At 42.7% G+C, this 19575-nt stretch overlaps 1 long non-coding RNA gene and 4 other non-coding genes across 5 annotated transcripts; 3 read left to right on the forward strand and 2 right to left on the reverse strand.

Moving 5' to 3' along the window:
* Positions 1-26: 26 nt before the first annotated feature.
* On the forward strand, positions 27-6899 carry LOC131999720 (uncharacterized). Its single transcript, XR_009399095.1, has 3 exons — positions 27-176; positions 1944-2019; positions 5827-6899. It is a non-coding gene; the product is annotated as an uncharacterized LOC131999720 (long non-coding RNA).
* On the reverse strand, positions 5429-5500 carry TRNAH-GUG (transfer RNA histidin (anticodon GUG)). Its single transcript has one exon. It is a non-coding gene; the product is annotated as a tRNA-His (tRNA).
* A 60-nt stretch (positions 6900-6959) lies between the features above and the next one.
* On the reverse strand, positions 6960-7031 carry TRNAH-GUG (transfer RNA histidin (anticodon GUG)). The gene has a single exon. It is a non-coding gene; the product is annotated as a tRNA-His (tRNA).
* Positions 7032-7662: 631 nt separating this feature from the next.
* On the forward strand, positions 7663-7734 carry TRNAH-GUG (transfer RNA histidin (anticodon GUG)). Its single transcript has one exon. It is a non-coding gene; the product is annotated as a tRNA-His (tRNA).
* A 9271-nt stretch (positions 7735-17005) lies between these two features.
* LOC132000430 (U6 spliceosomal RNA) lies at positions 17006-17109 on the forward strand. Its single transcript, XR_009399304.1, has one exon. It is a non-coding gene; the product is annotated as a U6 spliceosomal RNA (small nuclear RNA).
* The last annotated feature ends 2466 nt before the right edge of the window (positions 17110-19575 follow it).

The following is a 19575-nucleotide window of genomic DNA, read 5'->3' on the forward strand; positions in this document are numbered from 1 at the left end:
GGCGGGAGGGGGCGGGGCTCGTCAGTAACAAGGGAGGGGCGGGGTTCCGCTCCCTATCGGGGTCTACCTCCCCCAGGCAGGGAAGAGATGAGGGAGTGCGGGTTTCCAGCTGGTGTGGACGTACGAGAAGTAAGTGGGCGACCCCAAGGCAGGCGATGCGAATCCTGGACTTGAAGGTGAATCCTCCACGTGTCTCCACACGTGCCCCTGTGGGGGCGCACCTGTCTCCATCTGTTCCCCTTCTCCAGATCGCAGCTCACACGCGGCGCCTCACACCCCTGGGTTCCCAGCCCTCGGACTCCTCCGGTCCCTCCCCTCCCTTCCCCCAAGGACTCCTAACTGGGAAATATCCCAAGAGGAAAAGCTAGGGAAGGCGAGAGATGGGGCTGTTCCTGTAACATTCTATTACAGATGTGTCTGTAACAATCCCCTCTTCTGTGTACCACGGGAGCCCCACCTACCTCCTCCCATCCAGCTGCTCCCACTGCATTGCTTCCCATCCAGGCAGACATATCTCACATCACAGATAATCAACTCTCTAGTGACACCCACTTCTCCCGTGTCTTTTCCACACACGCCCTCCTCACATGCAAACAGCCGTCATATGAACACTTCGAACCCAGGCACGGCAGCTTAGAGCGGGCCCACCCCGCCCTGATGGCAGCATGCAAACACGCAGAAATCCCTTAAAGTCAAATCCCAGGTTTCATTGTCAATCAGATTAGTGACAGAATAGAAACAGACAAGTCAATAAATCAAGTCTAGAAACAGTTCCAATGTCCTCTATCACAAACCCCTTATCCTCTCCAGGCTCTGATGCTCAAGCCATAGGCATTTTTGTCTTAGAAATAAAGCCAGTTTCTCCACAGAAATAATGTAGCCCTGAAGCAAACGCCAACATTTGCTTTTGGCTCTGCTGGGAAGGTGGCAGCTTTGCCTCATCATCATCCCCCCAGGGCACTGCCTCAGAGTCTGTCTCACCCTTGGGCTCGAATCTGCATGGGAGGGAGCAAAGAGCCACATTAGGCCCCAAAGGGAAGGGGTCTCAGAGGTGGGGGGAGTAAAGAAAGATGTGATGGCAAAACTGCAAATCCCCTAGAAGTCCCAGGGCCCAGGTCTCCAAACATTGGTTGGGTTTCAGCTTTGTGCCAACTCTAGCTGGCACCATAAGACAGCGTTTCTCGAACTTTAATGTGAACACAATCACCAGGGAACTTGTTACATTGCCGTTTCTGGTTCTGTAGGACTAGCTGGGGTGGGGTCCTAGACTGTGGTTCTAATAGGTTCACAGGTTTATACAGATGCTGCTGGTCCCCACCCCCATCCCCAAACATACACACATGTTTGGAGCAGTAGGGTTGTGGGACACACTGACTCAGGAATCTAGTGGTTGCAGGCTCTAGCCAGATCTCTGGGCAAGTTACTCAATGCAAGCGACCTTCACTTTTGTTATAGCTGCAAAGGGCATAATAACTGTTATGGGAGGATTAGGGGAGATGATGGACAATGAACAGGCTTTGAAACCTGTAAAATGCTTATAATAGTAGGTGTCAAATGAAGCCACCTTTGTTTAAGAAGTAGGGAGTTAAGGTGCTGACAGCTCAGAGGAATGGAATCAATCAAATCTATACAAAAGATGGCAGACTTCATGGGGGAGGTAGACCTGAGCTGGGTAGGATTTGGGCACTTGAAGCAAAAGAGCCAAAGGTTACTCTAAGCTATGAATGAGGTCAGCATGAACTGAGCCAAGGCAATGAGGTAGGAAGCAGCATAAAGAAGGGGAGGATTCCTGGTGGAGAAGAATAGGAAAAAATGTTAGATGGGGGTGGGGTGATACCATAAAGGTAGAATTTAAATGATAATTTTAAAATGAATACCCTGTGTGTACCTTGCACTTCCCGTTGTTTTAAATGATTTGTTAATGCACTTTCTTCCCTCACCAGAGTGTGGACTCCTGGAAGCAGTCTGTTGAACACCTCGTGGGGGCCAAGCAGCTTGCTAGGAACCCAGGATGTAGAGGTGAGGTCATCATGGTAAGGCTCTCTGAGACTTGGATGAGGTTTGCCAGATCCAAAGTCTTGCATTTTAAGCATTACACCATAAAATCTGGATTTTGGAGGGGAGCAGGGTCCTCCCATCTCTTAATGCAGAGCTGGCAGGATCTTAACAAATGTTCAAATGAATAAAGATCACTTCTCTTGTTCTTATTTTTATATAGCTATAATTGTGGTATACACAATTTTATGTCCTTATTTTTTGTTCACTTAACATTGCATACTTTCCCCATTTTTATTATGTAAGCTTTATTTTCTTCCATTTTTCTAAAAATGTCAAACTTATAGACAAGTTTAAAGAAAGTACAGTGGAAATCTATATACCCTTCACTTAAATTCACTACTTTTTAACATTTTGCCACATTTTCTCTACCCCTTTCTCTTTTTTCCTTAACCGTTTGATACAAGGTGCAAACATCAAGACACTTTTGCTTTAAATAATTCAGCAGCCATTTCCTAAAAATGAAGAATTCTTCTATAGAGCCATTCGGACACATCCATAATAGTGTTATTTATTATGTAGTCCGTTTTAAATTTTTTCCATTTTACTGAAATATCTTTTATATATTTTTTTTGTCCTGATTCAGGATTTAATCAAGGCTCTCCCATTACATTTGTTTAAGTTTCCTTAGTCTTTTTAAATCTTGAATAGTTCCCCATTTTATTGTTGTTAATTTTTCATGACATTGATCATTATGAAGCATCCAGAGCTGTTGTCATGTAGAATGTCCCACATTCTGGGTTTTCTCATTGTCTCATGATTCAATTCTGATTAGACATTTTGGAAAGGACTACTGCATAGGCGATGTTGTGGACTTCCCACTGAATTACACTGGTAGACCGGTAGCGCACATTTGTCTCTTCATTGGGGATGTGGGATTAATCACTTGGTTCATTTGGAGTCCACCACATCTTTCCTTTACAATTTAAAGTAAGCTGTGGTGGGATATCCTGAGACCTTTGATTATTTGTTCCCAACAATATTTTGCCCAGTGGTTTTAACTTCCATTGATGATATATCTCCTATTTGTTATGATGCTGGGGGATTGCAAAATGGTGACTCTAATTCTGTCATTTCTTCTGCATTCATTTGCTGGCATTCTCTTGTAACAAAGAACTGCTGCTTGCTTCTCTGTCTCTCTGTTTCTCTCTCTCTTTCATCCCAATGGTCTAAAAAATTATCTATTTATCTACATGTCTATTTTTTCAGTGTGATATAATCCATTATTGTTATTACTGTTGTTACTTTTTGATGCTCAAATTATCCCAAATTTGGCTAATAGGGGCCCTTTAAAGAGGCCTCTGTGTCCTTTTGACTTGATTCCATCAATCTTTAAGCAGTTAACTTGCTTCCTTACAGAAAATATTTCAGACTTGTAATTGTCCTGCTGGAGACCCGTAATCAGTCATTTTTTTTTTTTTTTTTTTTAAGAAAACCTTACTCCTTTTGGTTGGAAGTGGTATTTAAAAGTTGACCTAGAACTTCATTTATGTACTTTAGATACTTTAAAAAAGACTATTCAATATTTCATCAAATTAACATTTTAATTTGGCTCAATGTTACCTTATTTGTTGAGCATTCAGGATATTTGCACTCTCTTTCTTTCTAAATTACCCTGTGATAAACATCTTTATACAGATTCCTTTTCCAAGTTACGATTATGTCCTTTAGCAAGATTCCCAGAAATGGAATTATTGGGGAAAAGGATGTACATTCTTTTTCTGACTCTTGGTACACATTGCCTAGTTGCTCTCATAGAAGATTTTTTAAAGTCAACAATGACTTCTAAGTGTCAAACCCAGTAATTTTATCTTACTCCTCTTTCTCCTTTGCAGTACCTGAATCTGCTGACCTCCATCCCTGAAACCTTCTTCTCCCAAACTTTCCTTAAATGACACCGTTATGGTTCTCCTCCTTTCTTTTAGGCCACACCTTCTTCCTCCTTTAACCTCCTAAATTTGTGTAGGTCCTAAGGCCTCATCTTTAGCCCTTACTTTTCTTAGTAGGTACTAAGTGGGGTGTCCTCACTTCTGTTTATCTAAATTTGGATGCCCAGTCCTCTCCTGAGTTCTGATCCCTTCTGAGTTTTGCCTTCTCCTAAGACTGGTCCTTGCCTTCTGTCTCCAGCCTTGCCTCAGGCCCATCTCTGTTCTTGAGAGGACAAACATTTATACAGCATACTTGAGAGGACAAACATATCTCAGTATACTCACACATGCACTCTGTTCTTTGAGATTCTAGATATAGATGGAGTTTCATTTGGGCCACGTTTTCTATTTGTCTGATATGAAAATAATATGTATTTGAAAGAATACAACCTAAGATACAATCATGAAGTAAACTGGCCCACTTCACTCATTTATGGACACCATAAGAAGCCTCTCTTCAAATATTTATGTATGCTTGGAAAATATACATAGTAACATTCAGTTCTGCCTTTGATTAACTTGAATTTTCTAACTCTAGTGGCCTATAATTTAAGTTTGATCCTCATAATAAAATAACAGAGAAGTTGAAGTGAAGGGTCTCCCAATGGACTACCAAGTCAAGTCACTCTTCCCAACCCCAAACCTAGGATGTTACCCCTGCCCTTCCAGCATGAAATCAAAACAGGACTGCTTCTCACTAGAGCCCAGGCTCAGATCCAAAGGTTTTTATAAGCACAATAAGGAATCTCGTTCCTCTGTCTCACCAACCCAGCCATCCCTCACCTGCCCCAGCCAGGATCCAGGGCCTAGAGACAAAAAGGACAGGGTGGGTGGGTGGATACTCCCTCCCTGTATGTGTACTCTTCCTTATAAAAGGAGATTGCCTATTAGTGCAAATATATCACCTCAAGTTCTTCCTGACTTCTAGGGATGAGGGCAAGGAAGGGAAGAGGTCATTGTGTTATGCAAGAAGGGGGGGGATATATTTTTACACAAATATGCTGTATAAATGTTTGTTCATACAAGGACTACCATGAAAGGTATGAAGAAAACTGCAATAATTGGTGGATGAACTGAAGAATGAGGAGACTTACTTTTCACTGGACTTGTTCGCATGTATTCTCTAAACATAAACAACTCAATTTTTAAAAAATTCATAAAAGGGAAAATCGCAAGGTCACGGGGTCGCTGTTTTGCTGCTGTAGAATGATTTAGATACCGATTTTCAGTTTCTTCGGGAGGGAAGGGATTATAACTGCTGTGAAACTGAATTCATAGTGTTAAGTTGGAGTTACTGGAGGTGGCGATCTTAAGGGTGGCTTACTCTTCAAGGCAGAAAGACGCGGTGGTTCATCTCAAAAAAGCGAATTATGTCTCTGTAGAACCTCGCTGCAAGAAGAAAAATTTAAAAAGATAAGCCCCTTGCCGTGCCATTGTTCCCACAATGCCGTGACTCGGATTCGAACCGAGGTTGCTGCGGCCACAACGCAGAGTACTAACCACTATACGATCACGGCGAGCTACCGGGGACCTGTAAGAAGAGCTTTCTGATTGTCCTCTTCAATAGTCATAGGCCTTCCCACTGTGCACGTCACCAAAAGACCCACCTATGGGGCGGAGTTCCAGCCTAAAACCGAATCTGAGAATGCGCAGGCGCATGGGCTCTCGACAGTTGCTCGGGTTCTCTCAGGTTTTGGTTCCTTAGCAACAAAAGTGGTTATGTTGCGGTGGGGAAGGGTGGGTTCTGTGTGAATAAGGTGAGAGTTTAGGGGGGAACACTTGGGTATGCAGGGACGGGACTGGCCGGAACTCAATGTTCACAAGTTGTAATTCCCTCTCCTAGGAAGATGCCCATCTGCTATGCTTGGGAGGTCCTTCCAGCGACCTGGGTCTGTTGGGGACGCTACTAAGGGGTTCGTGTCCCTGCTGATTCCCCTAGAAGTGACCCACCATCGCCTCGTTGGAGGATATGGACGCCCCCAGGACCGGTTGGTCACGCAGGAGTTGTTCAGTGAATGCGTCTCGCCCTGCTGATCTCTTCCCGCCAACTTCCTTGCAGCTTCCGTTCCTGCCGGGACCGCCCGGACTCCTCCCTTACAGTACTCCCGCCGCCCGAGCCGGTGGCCCCCTCGCTTGTACCCCGCGCGGCAGCAAGCACCAGTCCGGGTTTTCTTCTTGTCCATCGGTGCTCCCGCCCCCACGGCGCCTAGAACCAGGCCGAGTCCACAGCCCGCAGAGGCCTTTTGCTACAGTGAGAACGTGCCACTGGTTCTAAGGAGAGAATCCACCGCGACCGCCTATCTGCTCTAATCATCACGCCCATCCCCTGCAGAGTCAAGGGGGGGATGCTACCAAACACGATTTGAATCCTTTCATTCCTCCACCCCTCACCCCCCACCCACAGACTGCGGGGAGATTCGCCCACCTTTTCCAGCTCATCCCTTGGCCCTCCGTGTCATTTCCCATTCCTGAATTACTTGCATTTATTCACTCAACAGGTCCTTCAGAGGTGGGGGAGGAGGAAGATTTATAAAGAATTGCAGATAGTTCCTTTTTGAGACCTCCTTCAGACCTTTGCACACGAGTATCCTGGCTGCTCGTCAAATTCCTTCTCTGCCTTTAAGAGCTACTTCAAAAGTCACCTCTGCGAGGCCTTCTCTTCCTATTATTTTTGGGAGTCCTTTTCCAGCGCTGCCATGGAAATTCGTACATATGTCTATGACAATTATCAGTCTTACGAGAGCACTGTGCTTTGTCCCCACTGAACGGTATCGCGGGTAGGACTCGTAAACGGTAGCCTATATTCTTCGGAAGTCCAATTTAGCCAGAGCTGGCGTGACGTAAACCTAGTTTCCAGCTGTCAAAGGGGATTGGGATCCATTTTCGAGAATGTTATTACAAATTCGGGAAAAAATAAAAAAAAAATGGAGGACAGCGATAAAAGTCGAACCCCTTGCCGTGCCATTGCTGTCGCAATGCCGTGACTCGGATTCGAACCGAGGTTGCTGCGGCCACAACGCAGAGTACTAACCACTATACGATCACGGCGAGCTACTGGGGATTCGGCCCTCGGTTTCCTCGCCTGAGTTCTTCTGTGTTGAAAGCCCCGCCCCCTTGTCACGTCACTATCGGTTCCTGCGGATCCCTAGCTTTGCTGTTCCCCGCGCACAAGCAGACGCACAGATCTCCGTGCGTTCTCGGTCGCGATCCGCGCTCGGCGCCGGCCAGACCCCGCCGCTTCAGGGGTTTGGCGGCTGCGCTGGAGCTCTCCCTGGCCCCCGCGCCTTGAAGGAGGGAGTGCGGGTGCTTGGAACTAATGTTTCCTTCTTGTTGTAGAATTCGAGAGACAGCCCCATTCCCAGCCAGAATCCTCTCAGATTGCGTCAGCGCCGGGCACGGTGGGTGTGAGAGGGACGACCCCGGGGCGTCATGTTCGTCCTCCTCGGACGGAATCCTTTCGTTTGCCAAGCACTTATCAGTCCTTTCTTTCACGGTGCTTGCGCACGACCGGCGGAGACCCGCGGAGGAGAACAACGGCACCCCAATTTCGCTTCGGGGTCAGCGCGAGGGCCAGGCAGGCCTGGCAGACCACGGGAGATATTGGAAGACTAAGGCGGCGGCCGGCTAGACCTGAAGGCCCATTCGCGGGAGCCCAATTCCCGTGGCGTCCCGGTAGCTCGCCGTGATCGTATAGTGGTTAGTACTCTGCGTTGTGGCCGCAGCAACCTCGGTTCGAATCCGAGTCACGGCATTGTGGGAACAATGGCACGGCAAGGGCGCCTTTTTAGCTTTGGGGAAAGCACATTGCATCGCGTGGTTGTGCCCCGACTGCCTCCTAGAGAGTAGGTTAGGGCAGGGCCGAAATTATAATGCGGCCAAAGTGGACAAAAGTTCTGCGGATTTCTAGGACTTTACTCCTTTAATTCTCTAAGTGCGAGGGGAGCGGCCCACCTCCAATCCTCTCTGCTGTGTGATCATTTTAGGACTTCGTTCTGTGTGGTACTTTTCTCTTTCCTCGTTTCCTCCACTGTCAGTGGTCAGATCGTACACACCAGGTCCTCAGAAAAGCCTCTCCCGGCTACAACTTCAATACTTGGAGTGGAGGGCTTATAGGAACAAAGGGCAAACATTTCCTGGGCGTTAGAAGAATGCACAATACGCTGAACCATTTCTGGTTCAGATCTTGTGACCAGTGAGAAACATGACCACACTAGAGGCACTGTTTCCCACAGCCCCTGTGAGAGGTGCTAATGTGGGGCTTGTAGCCTCCGCTTCCACAGCCTCCTAGGTGCGAGGGTGTTTTCTCCTGGAGGGCTCTTCCCCCCTCCCCCTCAAATCTACCTCAGATTTAAAGCATACTTCATTTGTTAGTTTGTTTTATGTGCACTTAAAAAATCTGAGCCTCCCAAATTCGGGTCTGTCATTTGGCACTGGACAAAATCGAAGTGAGTTTTGGATTTGGCTCTCAGGTGGCTGCTGGCGACCGGGGTCACTGCCAAGGAGGGAATGAGATAGGACTGAGTGAGGAATGAGCCTCTCCAGCTCCTCAGGGGATCTGGAGGTGGCAGAGCAAGTCAGGAAGCATTCCTGAAAGAGATGGACATTTCCCTGGGGCTGTGCCCCCTCTACCCACAATCCATCAGCAAAGACTCACTGAACAGCATGTAAAAAGCAAGACACTACTGCAGATGTAATTTCCTAGGGTCTCCCCGCTCCCAGTTCCCTAAATTTGAGGAGTTTAAAGCCACAAAACGGGACACGAGAGAATAGAATAGCATAAAGTCAATCTGGGAACTTGCTCTCCCTTCCACCTCGAGGTCTTTTCTAGGTATCAGAACCAGGAAGGAGGCAGGAGATGTAAGACCTGTGTCGATTCACACATTCCAGCTCCAGCTATTTCTGTTTGAGTTGGATTTGTTATTTTTTGTAGGTTTCCTAGTCTCCACTGTAAATCACTTAATTTTTTTCTTTTCCTCTGATGGACTCTGTAGTAGCTGACACTCTTTAGGTTAGTCTTAACTCTAATTTTAAAGGTTAGCATGGCTTTAATTAAGCCAGTGACACCTAGAAGCAGGCTCCCCAAGGTTTGAGTCTTGACTCTTGAATTAATTAGCGGGATAACTTTAGGTAAGCTACATAACATCTCAGTGCCTCAGTTTTCTCCTTTGTAAAATGGGAATAAAAGCAGGCTTATGAGAATTAAATAAGTTAATATTTGTAAAGCAACAGTGCCTGCCACTCACTAAGCCCTATTTAAGTTTTAAATAGACTAATAATGAAATCAGCTCCTTAAAATGGAATGAAGTGGGACTAACAATCTAAAGGAGTGTTGTGTTTCAAAGGAGACATTCCACTTTCTCCAATCAGCTGCCCCAAATATTTTTGGAACTCTTGTTTGGGGATTACCATCAGGCCTAATTTACAAGTCATACAAGTAAATCCATCTCAATATTTAAGGTCACATTTTATTTTGACATATTTTTTGACTGCTTTTAAATCCACCTTGAAAGAAAAAGAAAAACTGAGTTTTTAAGGTGCAACAAGCTTCAGCAACAATTCCAAAAATGTTTTTGGCAACTTTCCAGCAAAATACTTTTTGGTATCAGTGTGTTGGCTTCTTTAAAAAACATTATTTTTATTAAGTTTTTAATTTTAATTCCAGTGTAGTTAACATACAGTATGCTATTTTTTTTTTTTTAAGATTTTATTTATTTATTTATTTGGGAGCTGGCGCCAGAGCGGGATGTAAAGCCCAGTCCAATGCGGAGTCCAGTCTCAGGCCCCCAGGATCATGACCTGAGCCAAAGGCAGAGGCTTAACCAACTGAGCCACCCAGGTACCCCCAGTGTGTTGACTTTTAAGTGGCAATCCTTGAAGGGGACAGCTGTAATTTATCAACTTCAGAATGTTTGCGTAAACAGCCAACCACATGGCTTATGGGTCACACCTGGTGCACTGGGGGCTTCTGTTGCTCTAATCACTGGCCACCACAGAGGTGCAGTACAGACTGGGCCAATAGCCTTGGTAGCTCCTGGAAGGTGTTTGGTAATTCAGAATCTTGGTTCACCACCCAGAACTACCAGATCAGAATCTTCATTTTAACAAGATCCTCCCCAGGTGATTTATCTGCACATTCAAGTTTGAGAAGTAGAGCTATTCTCTAGAACATTTGGCTGGAATGTAGCCCTTCGTTGTTCACCTTGTCCGTCCTTGGGGTTACTAGAAGGGACCTGCCAGAGTCCACTGGGCCTCATTTAAGGGAGTAACATTAAGGTTTGGAGGAATGACAAGATGTAGTTCTGGGAGGGAGTCACCAAGAGGCCTGTATTTGGGGGATCTAGGGAGGAGGTAGCACCCCTGGATTTCCACTAGGAGGTGCTGCACCCCAGGAAGTGGATATAAAACGCTGAGGCTGGAGAAGACTCCCTTTTGGAGACACCACTTTGGCCTTAACCCCCAACAGGGAGCCCATTCCTCAGAAATTTTCTGGATATTCAAGACTCAAGTTTCATCCATTCATTCATTTGGTAGACTAGGATCTTTTAGCTCTCAAAGTGCTTTGCATCCTGGGGAGCTGCAAAGGTATGTAGTGATACTGCTTGCCCAAAATAGTTTCATTTTCCAGCTAGGAGAAACAAATAGCCCAGAGGCAACAATCAGAAAACAACACAAAAGGGGCTCCTGGGTGGTTCAGTTGGTTAAATATCGGACTCTTGATTTCAGCTCAGGATATATTCTCAGGGTCCTGAGATGGAGCCCCTTCTCCCGCATGGAGCCTGCTTAACATTCTCTCTTTTCCTGCCTCTCCCCAACCTACACACACACACACACACACACACACACAATGGTAGGAGGAAGAGGCACATACACACACACACACACATACACATACACAGAAAATGGTAGAAGGAAGAGGCATGCATTTCTTCAGTGGAAAACTTTCCAAGAGAAAACGGATACAAACTTCTACTAGAATGTAAAAGAACCGAAGTTAATTTTTAGCACTTCCAGCCTCTCACTCTGACACTCTTTGTATTGTTCTTATCTCATCATTCTCATTCATTAGATCAACAGTATTTATTGAGTGCCTCCAATGTTCCAGGCACTATTCTGGGTTCTGGGACTATGGTAATGAGTAAGACAGATGTGTTGTTCTCGTAGATCTATAGTCTAGTGCAGGAATCAGGAAGGAAAACTAAACAAAAAATAAGTAAGAGAGTTTGAGCCATTGGAAAATAATGTGATACAGTGTCCTATTCTCCGCCTGTTGTCCACCCTTCTATTACCTCAGCTCCTTCGTCTGTACAAAGTACAGTGACTGATAATAATAAGTGTTAGGGGCACCTGGGTGACTCAGTGGATTAAGCCTCTGCCTTTGGCTCAGGTCATGATCTCAGGGTCCTTGGCATTGAGTTTGGCATTGGGCTCTTTGCTCAGCAGGGAGTCTGCTTCCCCCTCTCTCTGTGCCTGTTGCTCTGCCTACTTGTGTTCTCTCTCTGTCAAATAAATAAATAAAATCTTAAAAAATATATTTAAGGAATAATAAGTGTTACTGTTAGGGTGTGTGATCAAAGGAGCAAGACTGATACAAAGCAAAGGTAAAGCAAAGCTTTATTTCACGCCAGCACGGAGAATCAAACTGATCCATGGGGCCACCTCTTACAGAGAGAGCGACACACACAGGTGGCCAATGAGATTGTAACACACAAAGTTGCATAGTCAGGCTAGGTCACAAATGGGTGGCCAATTGAATTACTATTCACCCTATAGTAGTTATTTGAACTAGCCTATCACCTTGGTCAGAATTGGCGGCCAAAAGGCACCCAAAAGGTGGGGCCCACATTCTTTAGGGAGATAGTGATTGGATGTCTCCCCCTGGCCTGACCCGCCCTTGTATTTGGGCTCTGTTATCTGGGACTGGTTGGCCAGTTCACTAGTTTCCTAGACTTGCTTTTAAGTAAGTCCCCTGGGTGGGGGGACAGGGTCAGTTTAAATTTTACTGCATAAACAACAGAATGGCTGTTCAGCAGAGATGGAGCCACTCTGGCTAAATAGGCCTTTACATTACATTTTAAAAGAGATCAAAGTTTTACACTGAAGAGAGAAATTCTAACCCTGAATGGCTGAGATGTGGCATAAAGAGACTTCAAATCTGAGGCAGTCTTTTGTGTGAGGATGATTCTGGTCATCTGCATGGACCCACAGTAAAATCAAAAATATATATCCAAGTGGATTCTAAGAACCAATGAGCAGAACCAGATGACCCCACTGGTAGGCCTAGAACTTACCAAGGACAGCAGGGAAACAAAAACTCCAAAACATAAGACAGCTTTTTGAAAGAGTAAAAAGCATCGAAGTGATAATTTAAGGAGAGAGAAAAAAACCCGAGAACTTTGTTGGGAAATAACGAACTATATGTATTTAAATTTTTTTCTTTTCTTCTTTTCTTTTTTAACCCTTAGCCTGTTTCTTTCTTTAAAAAAAAAATGGTTAATTACTTTATTTATTTGACAGAGATACAGAGAAAGCGCAAGTAGAGCAGCCAGCAGAGCAGGTGGGAGAAGCAGACTCTCTGATGAGCTGGGAGCCTGATACCGGGCTTGATCCCAGTATCCTGGGATCATGACCTGAGCTAAAGGAAGCCACTTAACTGACTGAACCACCCAGGCACCCCTAAAATTTTTTCAATTACATATGAGACATCATAATCTCATCAGTGCTTAAGACCTTGAGAGGTTTCATCTAGCCCTGCTTGTGCACTAATTCAGTCCCCAGGATCAAAGATGAAAGAAAGGGAGAGGAACCCTGAATTAAGATTATATTTGTCACCCACTGGGACATATTCAAATAGAAAATAAATTCAGTAAGAAAAAGATAAGATTGCATTTCTCGTAATCTGAGTTTTTAACTGCAATGGTAAGTGCTCAATATGCACTTCTCTCTATTACTGCAATAAGAAACCCATAGGGAGATCCTGAAGGACTATTCCTGGCATGAGGCCTAAAACTCACTCCTGAGGAAAAATGCTGGAGCCACCTCTCAGAAGCAAAGGTCTAAATCAGTGGTTTCCAAACATTGTTCTAGAACTGATAAACAGGGAGGAATTTTTCTTCATGGAATGAGAGAAAATAAGGTCAATGTGGTAAGGTTTTCAAAAGGCCAAATGTATTTAATACCAAGGACTATCTTCTAGGCTGATTATGTCCTTCCTACTTTTGAGGTTTTAAAGTGACTATTCTTTTATAACGTGATGGAGAAGGTAAGTGATAATTTCTACTGAAGTCTTTCCTTGGAAAATTAAAAAATTGGCGATCCTATGTTGATCTCCAAAACTATTTTTGAAATTTTGCTGTTCAGTAAAATCTAAAAGTACAAAGCTCACTACAGAGCAAAGCATTAGGGAGAGAAGAAATGGCCCTCAGTTTATAGGGAGTCTGCAGGGGAATGCTCATAGGGAGGTTATCCCTGTTTTGTCAGGCAGTGGTCCAAGCTAACACCCATTCACCTACCCAACAAACAGTAGACCCTAGTATGATTTATGTTAGGCCTTGGAGATATAAATTTGAATAAGACTCATTCTAACTCTGAAATGATCATTTTAGTCCAGGTTTAATCAGAAGAGTGAAGAAACAATTATGTTAGAAGTATATACAAAAACTATTACAGCTTAGATCATTCATTCCCTCAGGAGATGATATTTGAGCTGGGTTCTAAGACATGCATACTAATTTTCCTGGCAGAAAAGACGGAAAGGTATTCTAGGCAGAGAGAAAGGCAGAAACAAAGGCAATGAAGCATGAACATACAGGTAGCGTAGGGAAAGACAAGTCATAGCCGTGACATAAGATACGGAAGGGAAAGGAAAGGTGGAGTCAAATTCTGATGATTCTTTTGCCCTTTATTGAGTCAGGCCTTTTTTCCTGGAGGCTGGTGGTTCTTGACATTTTGTGTAACTTACTGTTTGGGAGATCCATTTAAAACCATAGCATTATTCTCCAAATGATGTCAATAAGACAAAAATGTCAGGAATTCACAGATTTCCTAAGAGCCATGTATAGACTTTGCTATAGGTATTGGGGGACCATGTAAGCCTCCATTTTTACACAGAAGAGGAATATAATCATATATGTATTTTAGAAGGATGAGGTACAAATGGGTAATATTATCAAGTCTTAATCCAAAGGAGAGACAGTAAAGAATTTCCGGTTCTGGTTCTGGTTGTCGAAGGTCAGGGTTTGGGGACTAATCCCCCGATTAGAGTGAAGGAGGGACTCTTCCCTCACATCACATCCATAGGTGTGTGATCAGAGGGCAGTAAGCTCAGAGGGTCTTGAGCTCAGAAGTAGAGGGGATGGGGGCTCCTGGGTGGTTCAGTGGGTTAAGCCGCTGCCTTTGGCTCAGGTCATGATCTCAGGGTCCTGGGATCGAGTCCCACGTCGGGCTCTCTGCTCAGCAGGGTGCCTGCTTCCTCCTCTCTCTCTGCCTGCTTCTCTGCCTACTTGTGATCTCTCTCTGTCAAATAAATAAAATCTTTAAAAAAAAAAAAAAAGAAGTAGAGGGGATGGACATGTTGGATGAAGGAAATGGTTGTGTGGTTTGAAAGGAAGCTCTAATATCAAGGGTGACATACTTTTTGTAGTCATGATAGTTAAAATAGTATGAAATTTGTATGTTACTCTAATAGCCTTGCTGGTATTGAGAATCTGACATGATGACAGAATATGCAATTTTCAAGTGTAATTTTAAGTTAAAAGGGAGAGACACATGTATAAAACTGCAAAAAGATGACTTGACTCTTTTCCCAATTTCTGTTAAATTTTGAAGTCAAAATACTTCTGTGTCACGACTACTCTTTGGTTCACTGGCTTCATCTGAATGACTTTCTATATTACTATATCATCAAAATTGCTAAGGACTTGTTCCTCCTTAAATCTCTTTAGAGCAAATGCTTCAAGAGAACTTGTGATTTTAAAATATGTTCGCAAGTTTTTTGATGTTCCTCCCTTCCAGAAGTAGAGCTTCATTTCTCTCCCCGGCATGCGGGCTAGACTTAGTGACATCTCCAAATGAATAAAGTAGAGGTGATGGTGTGTCATTTCTAGATTAGGTCATAGAGTGCATTGTGGCTTCCTTTTTGCTCTCTCTCTTGGATCTGTCAGAGGGGCATAATTTACCCTACAGGGTCCTTCTAGCTGGACTAAGAATTAAATTGACATGAGACAGATTAACAGGAGAAAATCACATTTAATAATGTTTGTACCAGGAATCCACACAGACATGGAAATTCCAGACAGTAAGGCAATAAGAGGCTTTTATGAGTTAAGGGCAAAGAGGAGGAGGGATAGGAACTTGAGGACAAAAGGGGGAGAAAGACAGTTAGGAAGAAGGTGAGAAGAGATGTTTGGAAAACAAAGGCCGCACTATTATGTGGGTAAGTTACTTAGGTAGAGAAGAATCTGTTAATAGCTCTCTTCTTAGTATAAGCAGAGCTGAGGGAGGTATAAAGAGCTTTTCCTGAATCTACTGGCTTTTGATTGTTTTTAAGAAAAATAAAGTTCGTGTCAGAGTGGCCCATCTTGGGTCAGCCTTCCCTTGGCACCTACAGATCACTAGCTCCAGAGGAAGCCAGCTGCTATGTCATGAGGAGACTCAAACAACCCATGGATAGACTCCTGAGGTGAGGAAGTGAGGACTCCTGCTAACAATCATCAAGAAAATGAGGTCTTTGACCAGTAGCTGTGTGAGTGAGCCATCTTGAAAGCCCGTCCTCCAGCCTCAGTCAACCTTCAGCTGCCTGTATTCTGGCCAACATTTTGACTGCAATTTCATAAGAGACTATGAACCCAAACCACTCAACTAAGTCACTTCCAAATTCCTGAATTAAGAAATGTGAGATAATCAGTGTTCATCAGCTTAAGCTGCTAAATTTCAGGTAATTCTTTACACTGCAGTTGATAATTAAAACAGAGCACTGCCATAATATAAACACCTAAATATGAAAATGGCTTTGGAACTGGGCAGACAGAAGAGATTTGAGGAGAGTGTTAGGGGAAGTTTGGGTAGGGTCCCCCTTCCCGTTTAGGGTAAGTGTAATCTTTAATCCCCATCACCTTTCTCACCCATTCCCCACCCACCCACCTCCCTTCTGGGACAGACCACCAGTTTGTTCTCTATATTTGAGTCTGTTTCTTGCTCTCTCTCTCTCTCTCACTCTCACTTTCGCCTTTGCTCATGTTTTGTTTCTTAAATTCCACATATGAGTGAAATCATATGGTATTTGTCTTTCTCTGACTGACTTATTTCATTTAGCATTCTACTCTAGCTCTATCCATGTTACAAATGGCAGATTTTATCCTTTTTTATGGCTGAATAATATACCATTGTATATGTATACCACATCTTCTTTATCCATTCATCTATTGATGGACACTTGGGCTGCTTCCATAGTTTAGCTATTGTAAATACTGCTGCAATAAACAGGGGCACATGTATCTCTTTGAATTAGTGTTTTTGTATTTTTTTGGTAAATACCAAGTAGTGTGATTACTGGATCATAGGGTAGATTTATTTTTAATATTTTGAGAAACCTCCATATTGTTTTTCACAGTAGCTGCAACAGTTTGCATTCCCACCAGGAATGCATGAGGGTTCCTTTTTCTCCACATCCTCACCAACGCTTGTTGTTTCTTGTGTTTTGATTTTAGCCATTCTGACAGGTATGAGGTGTTATCTCTTTGTACTTGTGATTTGTATTTCCCTGACGATAAGTGATGTTGAACATCTTTTCATGTGTCTGTTGGCCATCTGGATATCTTCTTTGGAGAATATCTGTTCATGTCTTCTGCCCATTTAAACAAATAATTTGTTTTTTGGATGTTCTATCAGTTCTTTATATAGTTTGGATACTCATCCTTTTTTTGATATGGCATTTGCAAATATCTTCTCCCATTCACTAGGGTGCTTTTTAGTTTTGTTGTTTCCTTCACTGTTCAGAAACTTCATTTTGATATAATCCCAATAGAGGGCTTACTTTGGCTGCACATGTACTAAAATTGGAACAATGCAGAGATTAGCATGGCCCCTTTGCAAGGATGACACACAGATTAATGTATAGTCCTAATAGTTTATTTGTGCTTTTATTTCTCTTACCTCAGGAGACATATCTAGAAAAGTGTTTCTACAGACTATTTCAGAGAAATTGCCTGTGTTCTCTTCAAGGGTTTTTATGATTTCAGATCTCACATTTATGCCTTTAATCCATTTTGAGTTTATTTTTGTGTATGGTCTAGTTTCATTTTGCTTCTTGTTTTTGTTTTTGTTTCTGTTTTTGTTTCTGTTTTTTGCAGGTAGGTGCCTAGTCTTCCCAGCACTATTTGTTGAAACGACTATCTTTTTCCCCGTTGTATATTCTTTCCTCCTTTGTTGAAGAATAATTAATCATATAGTTGTGGTTTACTTCCAGTTTTCTATTCTGTTGATCTATGTCTATTTTTATGCTGGTACCATACTGTTATAATTACTACCACTTTGTAATATAACTTGAAGTCTGGAATTGTGATACCTCCAGTTTGTTTTTTGTTTTGTTTTGTTTTGTTTTGTTTTCAAGATTTCTTTGGCTATTCAAGGTCTTGTGGTGCCATACAAATTTTAGGATTGTTTGTTCCAGTTCTGTGAAGAATGCTGTTGGTATTTTGATAGGGGTTGCATTAAATTGTATATTGCTTTGGGTAGATAGTATAGACATTTTAACCGTATTTATTCTTCCATCCCATGAAGATTGAATGTCTTTCCATTTCTTTGCATTGTCTTAAATTTCTTTCATCAGTATCTTATAGTTTTCAGAATACAAATCTTTCACCTCTTTGGTTAAGTTTATTTCTAGATATTTTATTGTTTTGGGCACAATTATAAATGGGATTATTATCTGAATTTCACTTTCTGCTGCTTCATTATTAGTCTTTAGGGATGCAACCAATTTCTGTACATTGCTTTTGTATCCAGTGACCTTACTGAATTAATTTATTAGTTCTGGTAGGCTTTTGGTGGAGTCTTTAGGGTTTTCTATAGATATATAGTCATCTGCAAGTAGAGTTTTACTTCTTCCTTACCAATTTGGATGCCTTTTATTTCTTTATGTTGTCTGATTGCTGTGGCTAAGACTTCCAGTATTTTGTTGAATGAAAGTGGTGAGAGTGGACATCTTTGTCTTGTACCTGACTTTAGGGGAAAAGCTCTCAGTTTTTCATCATTAAGTATGTTACCTGTGGATTCTTCATACAAAGCCTTTATTATGTTGAGGTATGTTCCCTCTAGACCTATTTTACAGAGGGTTGTTTTTTTTTATCATGAATAGATGTTGTACTAAAGTCTGAATAGTCTTGAAGAAGCTGCCTCAATTCTGTTCTCTAACTTTCATGTAAGCACCTGTCATTTGTGGAATCTAACATAGAAAACAGTTGTCAAGGGATTCTAAGAAATATTTTCCAGAATTCCTAACTCTTAGAGGAGCACAGAAGTGGGAAGCTGAATTGTCAGTAGACAGTCTAACGTAGTTCATTATTTTAGGTACTGAGGATCCATATATACCATTTTACTCACATTTAGTTTCCAAACAATGATGGTGATGATATAATGCTTATACCTAATGTGCTGTGACTATCTCTCTTACAAAGATGCCTTACCATCTAAGACCCAAAGTCTTATCAGTCATTTTTCTTGTCTGTATGATGGTCATCCTTTTTCTTTTTCAGTCATGATCCCCCGTTAATATCCTATAAATTAAAAACAAAATATAAGGTTAACTATCATCAACTCATCCTATATGGAAGAGCACAGGAAGGGAAGAGAGGAGAAGAAAGAAACTAGCAAGTATACATATATACAGATTAAACCAAGGGGAAAATATGCCTAGCTGTTAAGATCTTGTTTCTTAACTGGTGGTCAGTTGGTTCTTTATCTGATGACTCAAGCCTTTACTCTTAGGTGTGTGAATTAATAGTGGTCCTGACTTAATGGTATTGCTGTAGTCTTCCCTTAACTTCTACTATGTAACATCAAAGTATTAAGGGACACCATATTCAGAATAAGTGTTAAGTTCATTGAGCAACTGCTACCCCCTCCATGATGGGACAATATAATCAACTGTTATTGAGTGACTGGCTAGTGCCCCTGAAAAACAGTGCCATATTATGAACTTAGCATTGGTCACAGTTTTAGGTAGATTCTGCAATCACCAGCAGGAGAGGCCAGATTTGCCTTGGTGAGAAGTCCCTGTTGTAGAGCCTATGCATAACTTCCATCTCTGCCACCATGGCCATTTTGTTTATGAGTCCATTGAACAAAGACTGGGGTAGTTGATGAATAGACTGAAAGATATCTAGTCTTTTGTCAGTGGTTCCCATTGGCTAAACCTAACCAAAAACCAGAGACTGAGGCAGCCTGGTGATGTAGCTCGCACTAGTCAGAGGAGGAGGAGAAAGATGGAAAGAGGATCTGGAGAAGGAAACAAAAGCTACGTGGTGTGTTCTCCACTCTGCTTACCAGATCTAGACAAATTTTTTTTTATTTTTTAAAGGATTTGTGGGCATGTTTT

The sequence above is a fragment of the Mustela nigripes genome, chromosome 13 (assembly GCF_022355385.1).
Source record: "Mustela nigripes isolate SB6536 chromosome 13, MUSNIG.SB6536, whole genome shotgun sequence".
Taxonomy (NCBI): Eukaryota; Metazoa; Chordata; class Mammalia; order Carnivora; family Mustelidae; genus Mustela; species Mustela nigripes.